Source organism: Drosophila willistoni, unplaced genomic scaffold, assembly GCF_018902025.1.
Source record: "Drosophila willistoni isolate 14030-0811.24 unplaced genomic scaffold, UCI_dwil_1.1 Seg145, whole genome shotgun sequence".
Lineage (NCBI taxonomy): Eukaryota > Metazoa > Arthropoda > Insecta > Diptera > Drosophilidae > Drosophila > Drosophila willistoni.
Genome location: NW_025814103.1, coordinates 313,156 through 327,804, shown reverse-complemented (window position 1 = coordinate 327,804; position 14,649 = coordinate 313,156).

Sequence of the window (14,649 nt, the reverse complement as noted above, 5' to 3'; positions counted from 1 at the left end):
TCGGTGGAATTTCATACATATTTCAAGCTAAGTAATTTTTTCCAAATTATATGTATATGAGTACATGTACATGCCTCCAGCATCCGTACCCATACTCACATACATACATATAATTGTTTCCCTTGATTTCCCTAATCAAAGTAAAATTACTTTCGCGCAAATTTTTACTCCTCAAAGAGGAGAAAATTTTGGTCTCCAAATTTTTCATACATATATATGTGTCCAGTACATAAGGCGCCATATTTGTTCGCCCACTTCAAGATTTTTTTCTCGCACTTTGGCATATATAGGCCAAGTATATAAGGCGCCATATTTATTTGCGGGGCGACGTGTATTAAATTAATCAGGCTAATTATCGTTAAATAATAGATTAAGTTAAACACAACAAATATATGTATGCATAGTTATAATGTGGGAGGAATTTGGGCGAAGTTGGGTATGACAAGTGGATTGAAGGGAGCGACGGGCGACGGCAGCGCCGCTAGAAAAAGGAAAGCAGCAAAAGTCAACGGGATACAATGGGCGGCCAATGGGAAGGCGACGCCAATATGTGAAAGTGATAGAAGCCAATGTATACAAGGGAGAAAGACAAGGACAAGGGAACGAATGGGCGCGCAGCCACAAAGAAAGTGGACACATATGCGCCAAGGATGTAAGGGACTTTCACCACGCATAGCAACAAGTGGATGCGTGGGTGAAAGCAGGGGGCCGATGGAAAAGTACCAGCTGTATAGCGGTACTACACCAATCAATTCCTGAGGCCGTGGGAGCTGCCTATAAAAAGGCAACAATCATCAAGGAAATCATCAAGTCAACAAGTCGTGATCAACCAAGGGAGTTTTAAGGCCTTACGAGTAACCTTAAAAGCTCATGCTAGTGAAACAAAACCAGTGAAAAGGATCAAGAAAAATAGAATAATTGAGAAGGCCTTACGAGTAACCTCTCAAATTATCCTATAACCAAAATGTCCTTGGAATAGGACTAGAACACCGTGCCCAGGCAAGAAAATAAGAGAAGTCAAGCGGCTCCAGGACGATCCACAGCATATTGGAAGGTACGAGGATATATCCTATTACCGAAATTCCAGGATCTATATATCGTGACGAATACCAATTGCTGAGAAAATCCTGCCAAACGACAAACGGCCACAGGATTTATCCTTCAGGCCACGAGCACGCAAAGACCATCTTTAAAACGCGGTCAGAGGCACTGAGATGGAAGTGAGGTCCCTAGAAGAACAGGATACGCCAGGAACGTGAGAGAAAAGCCATAGGATATATCCTAAGGCCAATCAACGCTCCAGCGTTATTCTGAAGAGGGAGATATCGGACAAGATATTTATATCACGAGTCTGAAATAGGAACCAGCGGAGACACAAGGGACGAGAGACTGGGATCGAGCGTCGAGGGACCCCAGCCACCAGCAGCGCTGTCCAAGTTCGGGACTCCTTCAGAGAAACTTGTCATATCCCACCAAGCCCAAAGATATCATAAATAAACACGTCATCTAAAACCATTAATCAAACAAACGAGTTCTAATTTCACCGGGTCACAAAATAAATTTTGTTGTGCCCAAGAGATAGTAGAAATATCCCTAGGGACGAGAAAGGATCGTTACACTAGTTCCAATATATATTTTTTCAAAATTTCCCAAAAAAAATATTAACATATATGTATGTATGCATTGAAACAAACCTACGAAACTGAAAGTGATCTCCTACATACATACATATATATATATGTATATGCAAGCAGAGTGCGAATGTGACATAACAAAAATTACAAAATTTATCCAGTGCTAACTTAAATCCTACAATAAAAGTTTTTGTGCAAATACAGTCCACTCCGGGGAAAAGTGTGTGCGCGAAGTGAAAAGTGGTTCCAACGAAGAGAAAAAAAATTTCAATACATGTTAATAAAGAAAAAAAAAAAAAGTGAACCACCCTCTCACATATAAAGGCCGCACTTACGCATTTCTTGTGTCCCGCGACACCCTATAAAGTTGCGGCATATCAGCTAGACACATCACAAGAAATATAAAAATTATTAATTTGTATATAGAAATCCAAACCATTCACACCTCTGCATATTTCCATTCCATATTTTCATATTTAAAAAAAAAAAATAAATAAATAAAAACATATATATGTACATATCAATACACATATATATACATATAATTTTACATATTCATACTCGCATCCATATACATATACATATTCCACAAAATTGGTCACTCAGCGTGGGCATGGTGGTGTCGGGTGTCCCATGCGCGTCCGGTCTAAGTGCGCCCTCAGCATAACTTGTGTTGCGCGTGTTAACTTACATACGTGCATAAGTCCCGCTTAACTGCAGTATACAAGCACAGTTGCAAGCTCATGTGCCAAAGACCTGCACAAAGCAAACGACCAAACGTAGCTGTGCTGTATACCCTAGGTTGGCAGGCACTTTGTGGGGTATATATGTTGAAGGGTCACGTTGAGGGATAGATCGAATAATATTTATTCGATCGAATAATATCAATTCGTATCTTGGGTTTTTTTTTTTAATTCCAAAATTTTCCAATCGTTTCCAAGTCGTGACTGGTTATTTTATTCCGATTCCAAAACGTTCCAAGTTGTATCTTTGGTTATACATATATTTGAGTACCAAAGTGTTCCACACGATCCAAGTCGTGCCTTTAGGTTTTGTGTTTCAATTCCTGGGGTTTTTGGCAGCGTTCCAGGTTATCCCAACTCGTTTTATGGTTTTTTTTAAATCAATTTCAAGGCGTTTCAAATCCGTTCCTTTAGTGGTTTGGTAGTGTTCCATGTTTTCCCAAACGTTCCAGTTTGTGTTTTTCGCTCATTTTCAAGCCGTGCCAAACCAGCTCACTACTTTATAACCGCCATTCCGTGGGGTTATGAGCACGAGCCCGCCAAAAAACGAGAAAGAGGCTAAGAACACTGCGGCCACGAACAAATCCTCAATTGCTGCTCCAAGTCAGCGTCAGAGAAGTACCAGCGCTACTACTCCTCCTTCCCGAGCATTTCAGACCCACTCTAGTCCATTAGCTCTCACGTTCGCACCATTAAGCACGACCTTTCAGCAAGCCACGTCAGAACCACTACGAGCAAGCCCAAAAAAGGTCAAATCATTGGTACCACTTCCACAGATTGTGGTAACCGCCCCTCGGTAACTCGGTCCGAATCCAAAAGGGTTTTAGTTGCTTCCACCATGGCTTTGAAAAAGTTTGTCTCCATTAGCGTTAAACTAATTTTTTTCAGTTCAGTCGACACCCACGTCACTTCATTGTCCGAGGTCAGGGTATTTACGCTCCAAGTCCGTCGTGATCGAGTTCAAGCGTTGTGGGAGAAGGTCGAGCAGGAATATGAGAAATGCGAGGCACTGCCAGATAGTAAAAACGATAGCTCTGAAGATTTAGCCATCCAAGCTAAATATGACAAATGCTATCAAGTTTACGAGCCATACACGGCTCGATTAAACGAGCTTATCCACGAAGCGTCTGCTCCTACTCCCCCGAACCGTCATGGGTCTACCTCTGCACCAGAAGAACGAGGCTGTCGATTGTCACTCATTGACACAGAAGTCTTTACGGGAGATTACTTAAAATGGCCTACGTTCCATGACTTATTTACAGCCATCTACATAAGCGATTCGCGAATTTCCCCCGTTGAAAAGCTGTACCATCTCCTAGCGAAAACGAGGGGTGAAGCCAACCTCATTTTAGCAAAATTCCCGCTTACAAATGATGGTTTTGAAACGGCATGGAATGCACTCAAACAGCGTTTCGAAAATAAGCGACTTATCGCGAACAGCCAATTCCGATCACTTCTTGACCTGCCTCAAATTTCCCATGAGTTCTGTTCCATTAAATTGCCGAAGAACACCCTTTCACTGTGGGAGCAATCTCTGGGAGATAAGACTGTCATTCCAGAGTGGCAAATGATGGACGATTTCCTCACTGAGCGGTTTCGTACGCTCGAAGCAGTTGAAAATACAACTGCAATGGCTATTTCGGTTCCCACGTCGAAACCTCCGCGAAATCCGTTTCCAGCCACCCGAAAGGCTAATACATTTGAAGCCAAGGTGACCACCAAACCAAAATCCTGCGATCTCTGTATGAAGGAGAATCACCCGGTGCGTCGATGTCCCCGCTTCCTTCAGATGCCGGTGCCAAAGAGGGTGGCATACATAAAGAAAAAGTCCCTTTGTCTGAACTGTTTCGCAAGAGGACATCAAGTAAAAGATTGTCCGCACAATTGCTTCACGTGCAAGGGGCGTCACAATACGCTCTTGCACAAGGATGCCCGACCGGAGAATAGTCCAACGCCGGTCCCAGCTCAGCCCAGTTCTCACAATATTGTCCGGACTTACTTTATCTCTGAGGCAAGGTCCTCACGAGATAAGTTGCTAGGTACAGCCATCGTGGACTTTTGGCACAAGGGCACTACTTATGCTTCACAGGCGCTATTAGACCCGGCTTCGGAAGCCAATTTTATATCCGAAAGAATGTTCCGGCTCATGAAGTTACCATTCCAAACTGTCAGGGCCGAAGTGACAGGCATTAACGGAAAGGTCAATAGAACCTTGAAGGTCTGTCACATAAGCATTCGGTCATCGCATGGACCTCAAGTCCAGACAGAGATAGAAGCTTTTGTCTTGTACCAAGTTGCTGATGATTTGCCGTCATGTACGATAGCCCAAGCCTCACTGGAAGGAATGCCCAATATTCCTCTAGCCGACCCCTCCTTCAGATTAAAGGCAAAGATCGATCTACTTCTTGGCATTGATATCATACCAGCGGTGACCCTTTCCGGCATCCAGACCGAAGTGTGCGGATCTTTAATGGCTCAAGAGACGAGATTCGGTTGGGTCATTTCAGGCCCGTTGCAAGGGGTCCCCGTTAGTTCGTGTGCCGCTTTCACCACGAGGGTCGCTGTTTGTATAGAGGAGGCACTTGAAACTCTTCTCACAAGGTTTTGGGAGGTGGAGGATCTACCGGGCAAACCAGTAGAAGATTCTGATTCTGTTAGCGAGTTTAATTTCCAGAAGACCACAAGAAGAGATGTTTCGGGGAGATATACGGTCTCACTTCCGTTTCGAGATCCAACCAACATCAACCTTGGTCATTCCAGACCAGGGGCATTGGCTCAGTTCCTAAAAAACGAAAGCCGACTCCTTAAAAATATTCCGGCAAAAACTGAGTATGACGCCGTCATCCAAGAATATTTGGACTTGGGCCACATACGTCAGGTTCCATTTGACGGCAGTAATAACAATTTTTATTTGCCACACCATGCAGTTTTCAATGCCGACATCACAAAAATGTACCGCCAAATTATGGTCGATCCAATCCATACGCCATTTCAGAGGATCCTGTTCCGAAACAAAGAGGGGCAACTTGGTGATTGCGAGCTGAATACCGTCATGTTTGGCATTAACTGTGCTCCGTTCTTAGCCATCCGAGTACTTCAGCAACTCGCAAGTGATGTACAATCCAAATTTCCTTTGGCTAGCGATATTATCAAGTCCTATATGTATGTCGTTGATGTCCTGGCAGGGGCTCACAATGAAGCAACGGCAATCGCAATGGTCAATGAACTTCAAGACGCTCTTGGTTCAGCTGGCTATCCTTTGCGCAAGTGGACATCGAATGTGAAGAGCGTGCTCAGTTGCATTCCAAAGTGTCATTTGTTGAATGCTGATTTCCTCGATAACGAAGAGGCTAGCACAGCAAAAACACTGGGAATCCGATGGAAAGCGACTACGGATGAGTTTTATTTTGTCATCTCACCCCAAGATATCAAGTCAGCTTATACTAAGCGAGAAGTCCTCGGGCAGATCGCCAAGTAACTCGATCCCGCTGGCTGGCTGGCTCCCTTTGGAATTCAAGCCAAGGTGTTTATGCAAGAGCTTTGGCTACAAGAGCTAGGGTGGGATGATCAATTGCCCAATGAACTCCATCACAGGTGGCAGGATTTTACAAAGAGCTACTACTTCCTTGACCAGATCCGAATTCCACGGTGGGTTCTCCATGATCCAAATTCCGACATTCAATTCCATTGTTTTTGCGATGCGTCACAGCGGGCTTATGGTGCCGCAATTTACGTGCGCGTTAGCATTGACCAAGGCATATCGTGCTGCCTTCTTGCAGCGAAATCTAGAGTAGCCTCGGTTAAAGCGGTTTCATTGCCCCGCCTTGAATTATGCGGAGCCACGCTTTTAGCTGAACTGGCAGCTGCAGTTCTTCCACAACTTCCAGTTGATAATGCGGAGGCATTTTATTGGTCAGATTCCACCGTCGTACTGTCGTGGTTAAATAAGTCACCCTGCACATGGACGTTTGTCGCAAATCGGGTAGCCAAAATTGTGACGGCAACAAATAGCTCCCCATGGAATCACGTCCGTTCAGAAGACAATCCAGCAGATCTCGCCGCGGCCTGAGTGCGCAGGAACTTGTACACAAGGATTTGTGGTGGCACGGCCCACCATGGCTACGGGAACCACAAGAGTCCTGGTGGCGAGCGACACCACTCCCACTAGACACTACCTTGGAGAAGCGGGTAGTGAAGGTCCACGTCGCGATCGCTAAGCCAGCCAACGAGATACTGTCTCGTTTTTACAATCTGGCACGTGCCTTACGAGTGGTAGCATATGTGGTCCGTTTCGGCAGAAAGTGTCGTAAACTTCCAAACGATTACTCCGGGAGGTGACCTCTAGCGAGATCAATCAAGTACTCCAGGCGTTGATCCGAGTCACTCAGCGTGATTACTTCACGACGGAACATCGGTGTCTACAGCAGAAGAAATCTCTGCCCACGTATAGCACCATTCTCAACTTGAATCCTTTCATTGACGCATCAGGTGTGATCCGAGCTTGTGGGCTCGTGCAACAAGCAGCGGCCCTTAGTTACGATGAGCGTAACCCCATTCTGTTGCCAGTAGTAAGTCCATTGTCCCGGCTGTTGGTGCTTTTCACGCATCAGATCTCTCTCCATGGGGGCAGTCAACTGGTAGTCCGTCTCATCCGACAGAGATACTGGATTCCAAGACTGCGGAATCTAGTCAAATCGGTGGTCAATTCATGCAAGGTCTGTGTGATTTGCAAAAGAAGGCTGCAATCACAGCTAATGGGCACCCTTCCGTCCCAGCGAACTACTTTCGCACGTCCTTTCACGACCACCGGGATAGATTTCGCAGGTCCTTTCGACCTCAAGAGTTTCACCGGCCGCGCTTGCCGCATATCAAAGGGATATGTGTGTGTCTTTGTTTGCTTTTCCACCAAAGCCATTCACCTTGAGGCAACTTCGGATTTAAGTACCGAAGCATTTCTGGCAGCATTCGCTCGCTTTGTATCGAGGCGAAAGTGTCCCCAGCAAGTGCAGTCCGACAACGGAAAAAACTTCGTAGGTGCATCCAGGCATTTCATCCCTCCCGGGGCACCACACATGGGAGGGTTGTCGGAGGCTGGAGTTAAGAGTTTTAAAACTCTGTTCTACAAGGCCACCTCCAACCAAAAGTATACTTTTAAAGAGTTCTCTACGCTGCTGGCTAAGGTAGAGGCTTGTTTGAACTCGCGGCCGATTTCTGCTATGTCGGAAGGCCCCACCGATTCTCTAGCTTTGACCCCAGGCCATTTCCTAGTGGGCGGTCCATTGCTATCCGTGACGGAACCTGAAATCAAGGATCAGTATCCGTCTATCATTAACCGGTGGCAGCGTCTGAAGGCTGTGAGTCAGCATTTCTGCACCCGATGGAAAGACGAGTATCTGAAGGAGCTACATAAGCGCAATAAGTGGCGATTCCCTTCTAAAAATCTTGAAGTGGGCGATCTGGTGGTACTCAAGGACGACAATCTTTCATTTAATGAATGGCGTTTCGGGCGAATCCACCAAACGTACCCTGGCAGTGACGGCAACGTCCGCGTCGTCGATCTGCTTACCGCTCGCGGTGTTGTGAAGCGTCCAGTCGCAAAGCTGATCTTTCTTCCTCCAGAAGAAAGAATTCAAACTCATTACGTAAAGTTACAGTAGCGTCCAGCACTTGGTCCTTCCTCCCAAATAAGAAATGCCGAGCTGCCAGTAGTAATATGTGTATTCTATAGTCCTACATTAATCCGCTTTCTTCGTTATTTGTCCCGGCAGCTTCCTGACACCCGTCACTCTATATTCCATTTCCATGGCTCCGAGACCACGTTCAGTACAGGAATCGAAGGAGGAGCGCAGATGTTCGCGAGGTACTGAGTCCTTCCGCTGCCGAGTCTGTCGCGGAATCCATCCTCTGAAACGATACCGTCGCTTCCTACGGCTGAACGTGGAAAAGAGGATGAAGGCAGTGCTTGCGAATAAGTACTGCGCCAACTGCCTGGCCCACCAACACTCCGGAGGAAGCTGTTTGAGCGGTGATAGGGGCCGTATATGTAAGGAGGACTACCACACGCTACTCCACTTCCACGAGGAGCCACGTCGACGCACTCCATGCTACGTCGTACGCCGAGTCACCCCCGAGTCCTCCAGACGAAGGGTCGCACCAACGCCACCCTCCGATCCTAAACTGACATTGGCCACACTGCTGCAGCACCGCAATCCATATCTAATGCCAACGGCGATGGTACGTCTCGAGACGGGAGGGAAAACCTTCGACGTGAAGGCCCTCGTGGACTCTTGTTCGGCGGTATCGTCGATGGCGACGTCACTGGCCACGGCCTTTAAATTGACAGCCGTCAATATTGGGGCGGAGAAAACGGTGGCAGCAGTGATCAGGTCCCCGATCAGTGAAGGATGGCGATCCTGAAGGTTGTCGATGGCTTGTGCTGCCGCACTCCAAGCTCTCCGGTGGACCCGCAAATCTCCAAGAAGTTCGAGGGCATCATCCTGGCGGATGACACATTCTACCGACCGTCGTCGGTGTCTTTGGTCCTGGGCGCGGACGTGATGACGGAGGTCATGTTAGAGGGGAGTCTACCCGGGGTTGGCGGGCGGCCAATTGCGATGCGCACAGTCTTTGGCTGGACCCTGTCCGGAGCGTGCCATTAGACTGCCTGGGTCTTGCACTCCTGCAAGGGGGGGAGCATGTTTATGCCCAAACGGGCAACACAAGGGTTATGGGAGGCGGGAGCTTTCACCTCGCGCCGCTCTCCCGATGATGCCCATCGCTCTCCCCACAAAAGAACTCCCCACACTTCGCTCCAAGCGGGGCTTGGTGGCCTGCTCTTAATTAAGCTAGTTTTAGTGTAAACCTTACAAGTGAATAAAATACAATATAATAGAAGAGGATTGCTGCTTTACCCAATTTCTTTGGCGAAGGAAGATATTTCTAAGAAAATTCATTTAGCTGCCTACCAAGGAAATTCAACCCCCCTACAGAAACACGAACGAATAGCGAACACGATCGAGCGATTCACTCTCTCTGAAGCATTTGATTGAGGGGAATATGCAGCTGTTCAGCTTCCAAACGTAGTTAAAAATGAATTTAATTCGTTTGATTTAAACTGCACTCCATTATCACTTACTAAAATTTCTGGCACTCCATAGGATAGAAAAATCTGACTTTGAAGAAACTCTATAATTGGTTTTGTCGTGAAGTTTTTCACTGGACAAAGCCATTGAAATTTGGTCAAATGATCTAACACAATAAATAAACCTATGTAATTCTTCTCCTTGCATGTGGTTCTAAAAGGTCGATGTACAAACGTTGAAACGGTCGTTCAGACACTGCCTGTTTACCCATGGGTGGTTTTAATGTCCTATTAGGAGGTCTCGCATCTCGGAAACCATCCCTGGCCAATAATAATGTCTTTTTATTAGTTCCATGGTTTTTACCATGCCTACATGAGCTGTAGTAGTGGAATCATGCGCACGTGATTTAACTTCTGCGGTCATTCTTTGCGGCATCCACAATTTTCACATTTTCTTTTTGCACTCCTCGGTACCATCATTATGTTCAGTCCTAATATACACCAAGTTATCCATGACTTTGACATCAGGGTATAACTGCACATTTTGTAGTACTTTCTCCTTTATTTTTTGATACTCTTCATCCTTAAAACAGTCTGAAGATAAATCAATTTCTGGCCCAAATGAGTCTAATTGCGCGATCTCTTCGGAGTACATACGCGACAATGCATCTGGTACTATATGTTCTCGTCCTTTTCTATGACTTATCTCAAATTTATAACCTTGCAATTGCGTAGCCCATCTCGCTAGACGCCCTCTAAGATTGGACTGCTTCATCAACCAAGATAGACTGGTATAATCTGTAACAATCTCAAAATCTTGAAGTTCTAGATAACAACGACAGCGTTCTACACCCCAAACTACGGCTAAGCATTCACGTTCCGTGACGCTGTAATTTCTTTGTGCCGCGTTTAGCTTTATGGACATACTTATAGGCTATGGGTTTTTCTTTACCTTCCAAATCCAATTGCACTAGAACTGCACCAACACCAACATCGCTTGCATCACATTGAAGAAAAAACTTTTTACTAAAATCTGGGTTTTGCAAAACTGGAGCAGTCGTCAGTTGTCTTTTGAGATCATCAAAACCTTTCTGCGCACTATTTGTCCATTCAAACTTCGTTTTCTTTCCTAGTAAATCTGTAATCGGCGCTGCAATTTCTGAAAAGTTTGCGATGAATCTTCGATACCATCCTGCTAATCCTAAAAATCCACGCGTTTGTTTTTAAGGGACTTTGGTGTAGGCCATTGCAAAATCAATTCAATCTTGCTTGGATCGGTTGAAATTCCGCCTCTGCCAATTATGTACCCTAAATATTTAACTTCGATCACACAAAACTGACTCTTCTTGAGATTTAACATTAGATTCGCTTTACGAAATTGATCCGCTAACCTCATTAATACTAATACTGATATATGTGAAGCAAAATCTGCTGTTACTACACATAAACCATCAAGATATCCAAAACAACAATACTTTAAGTCCGCTGGAATAACTTCGTCCATTAACCTGCACATAGTTTGCGGGGCATTGCACAATCCGAATGGCATTACTCGAAATTGGTACAAAGTTCTTCCTGGAATAGTAAATGCTGTGATTCCACGAGATTCTTCTGATAATTCCACTTGCCAATACGCATCTTTAAGATCGATTTTAGTAATGATTTCGGCACGAAGAAGCCGTGCGAATATCCCATCAATACTTGGCAACGGATATGCATCCTTTGTCGTACACGCATTTATCTTTCTAGCATCTAGACATAATCTCACTTTCTCAGGTTTAACTACTAATCGCATCGGAGAACTCCACGGACTATTTGATAACCTCATAACTCGTAACTTTATCATTCGATCAACTTCGCTATACATTAATTTTTCCACTGCTGGGGATACAGGGTAAAACCTTTGTTTTCCTAAAATTTATTCCCAATATCATCAATTTCAATTCAATTTTCTGAATGGACGGTATGATGAATAACTTTATCGGTCTGGTTTTGTTTTAATAGGTAATATCTAGCGTAATAAAACCAATGACTGGTTGATCTTGTCCATCCGCTGTTTTAACTTGGGAAGAAATACGACGAAACTTTGGATACTTTGACCAATCTTCTGAAGCCAAAGTCGACCCCACACAACTTATGTTCGCGCCGGTATCTAAAAGACCTTGTTCACGAAAATTTAAAAATGATACTTCCGCATACAATCTTCCATCCGACTTTTCATGAATCATTGACAAAATAAGTAAACGCTTAGTTTGTCTAACTACTTTCCAAAATGTTCGCAATCGAATAGTAGATCTCTTTGGTCGTGACCGAGTTGAAATTGGGTTGCTTCCAAAAATTCTACTACGCACTTCGAGATAATTTCTCAAACGTTCTTGATAGGGTTTCACTGACGATATAACTGGCGTCTAATCGTAACAGTTAAAGGGTAATTCTGGTTTTTGGTTCGCTTGCTCTATTGATTCTGAGCTAGCCGGTAAATCAGGTAATATTTCAATTAGAGATTTTTCGGAGCCATCCGAGCTTTCACAGATGGACCCTTCACTAAGTTTTCCGTTTTCTTGGCGATACAATTTTTACATTGGGCCTTAAATACGTTTTTCGAGCCACACCCGTAACAAAATATAGTGCGAGGTTCTAAGCAGTTGTCCCAGCCATGTCCCTCTGCATCACAATTCCAACACCGAAATACTTTAACCGGAGCTTGCACTGCTTCAATACTGTACACATTTAAATCCATCTTTTCGGAGAGTTCGAACTTTTCTGGCTCTTCTACTTCCGCAATGTTGCGTTTAGGATACTGAAAATTGGCTGAAATTTTATTTGCTCTCCTAGAGACTACATCCCCTAAAAAATTTTCGCGCATTTGCACTAGCTTTCGAAGATGAGGTATAGAGAGAATAGGTACATATGTATATACAACAATTCATGACGAATGTCCGGCAATAAATTACGCGTGAGCAACTGAATGAGTTGTTCTTCGTCTATGCTTTTCGACATACGTGACATCAGAGTCATAATCTCTTCGTAAAAGTTTTCAAAGGTTTCTCCTACTTTTTGTTTACGCCCACGAATATCTTCTAGTATATCTACATCACTTCTGTAATCTTTATATAGATATTACATGGCTGCACAAAATTCTGACCACTCTAAGCTTACTACATCTCTACGGTATTTCCAATACCACTCTTTAGCTTTGCCTACTAAAAGAATATGCAAATTTTTGCATACTGCATCAAAATATTGGTCTTAGCAGTCCTCAGATAACGTTTTGATAAGTTAAAGAAACTCTTCGACCGTAACTCCTTTTGACGAACCGTCATATTTTACATTCCAACTACGAATTAGCTGTGTAATTTTAGCTGGGTTATGACCTGTTCTGCTTGGTCTGACTGTAGATGAACTCCTAGGAATACTTTGGTTTTGCGCTGACGCATTTACATGTTGCTCTGTAATTCCCAGTTGACCCATTCTTCGGTCTATTATGGACTCTATTTCATTGCAAATTCTGTCATAATCAATTTCTACCGATGCTCGCGCTGGTCTTCTACAAGCGTCTAAGCTTCTACGAGGTATATTGGACCCATTTCCTGGAGGTCTTCCTCGTTGTTTTTTTATCGTTATGGGTCGATCTCCTGCAGACATCTCTATATTTGCAGTTGCTTGATTAGCTTGTTGACTCCCACTAAAATTTCTACGAGAGCGTGTATTTGGGGCTTTCGGCACCGCTCCTGTTGTGATTGCACCTATGTTTACAGGACGTTCGAATTCTATCTCTGCAAATGGCACGTTTTGCACTTCTAAATCTGCTATACGTATCGACGCATTACAAACTTGATATACATTAAACTGATCAATCCATTCTGATATACAATTTTTATGAAATAGATGATGGCATGGAGTTTTCACCACCAACTCTTGCGTGGCCCATACTGCTTTCTGACAAATTAAGCATAACGCATCTGAGATCTCATGAGCTAAATTTTCTTCACTCCTAGTGAGAACCATTTTGACAAATTTGTGGTTAATTTTAATATTTAAATAATATATCGTGATTAAATTTTAATTGGTATTTTAAATGCTAATGCTCACCCGGATAAATTCAGTTCATCAGATAAATTTATAAAAATATAAGGAAAATTGGTTTTTGATACACTTACAGCTTGTTAATTTTTCCCACGCAGAAAGATCTTTCGTTGTGTTGTTGTCGCTGTTGAAAATATGAAGGTTTACATATTCCAAATAGAGCTAAAGCATCTAGTTACATTGTGAATTTACATGCATACTCAAATTCTGAAAAATGAAAATTATTAACTAACGAAAATATACACTGCCATTGAATTCTATTTCCTTTAAAATTGAACCATTTAGACAACAAACAAAAAAAAAATGAAATTCAATGTAAACTTAACTTGAAATTGATTCTAAACTACTGTGGAGCCTTATGTTGAATCATTTCACTTAATCCTGATTATTTCGTCCGTTCCGAAGACGAATAAAAAATCTCCCTAGGCGAATTATACGCCTTAGTTGTACTTGAAAATAATTCCAAAATGCTCTTCTCATCTACATGACGTGTTGAGTGAGGTTAGGTTTTGTTTGTAGAAAGGTTAGATTTTAATACATGCTTCTACTGTTCATCCTTCATGCTTTAGGTTAGGTTAAGATTGAGAAAAAAGGTTAGGTTTCGTACATCCTTCTATTTTTATAATCCAACACGTGTTCTGCTGGTATAGTCTGGATTACATGTGAGGCAGGATAAGCGAAAGTGCGATGTTGACAATAATAAATGTCTCAACATTCGAAATTTTCACTTTGCTTCGCTAACGCCGTATCTATAATAACACTGTATAAGACACAAAACTATTTTGGGAATTTTTCTTTTATTTACCCTTAATACCATCCGAGGCAAAAGTTAAATATATTTCACTCTCGGATTTCCACAATCGATCGTCGTTTCAAGCCGTTGACTGACGCAAACTGTTCACTCACAAAAATTTTGAGACTGCTGGGGGCAAGTCTGTCGAAGACAGGTGTCTCAATTGAAATGTCAAGCAAGGCGAATCTTTTAGAAAAAGTGCCAATACTTGGTGGAAACTATTTTCGATGCTGTTAAAGAGAAAATGCGTAAGTTAAATGTACAATAATTCGAGAATTATTGCAATGAAATTAACTTACATCAATCTCTTGA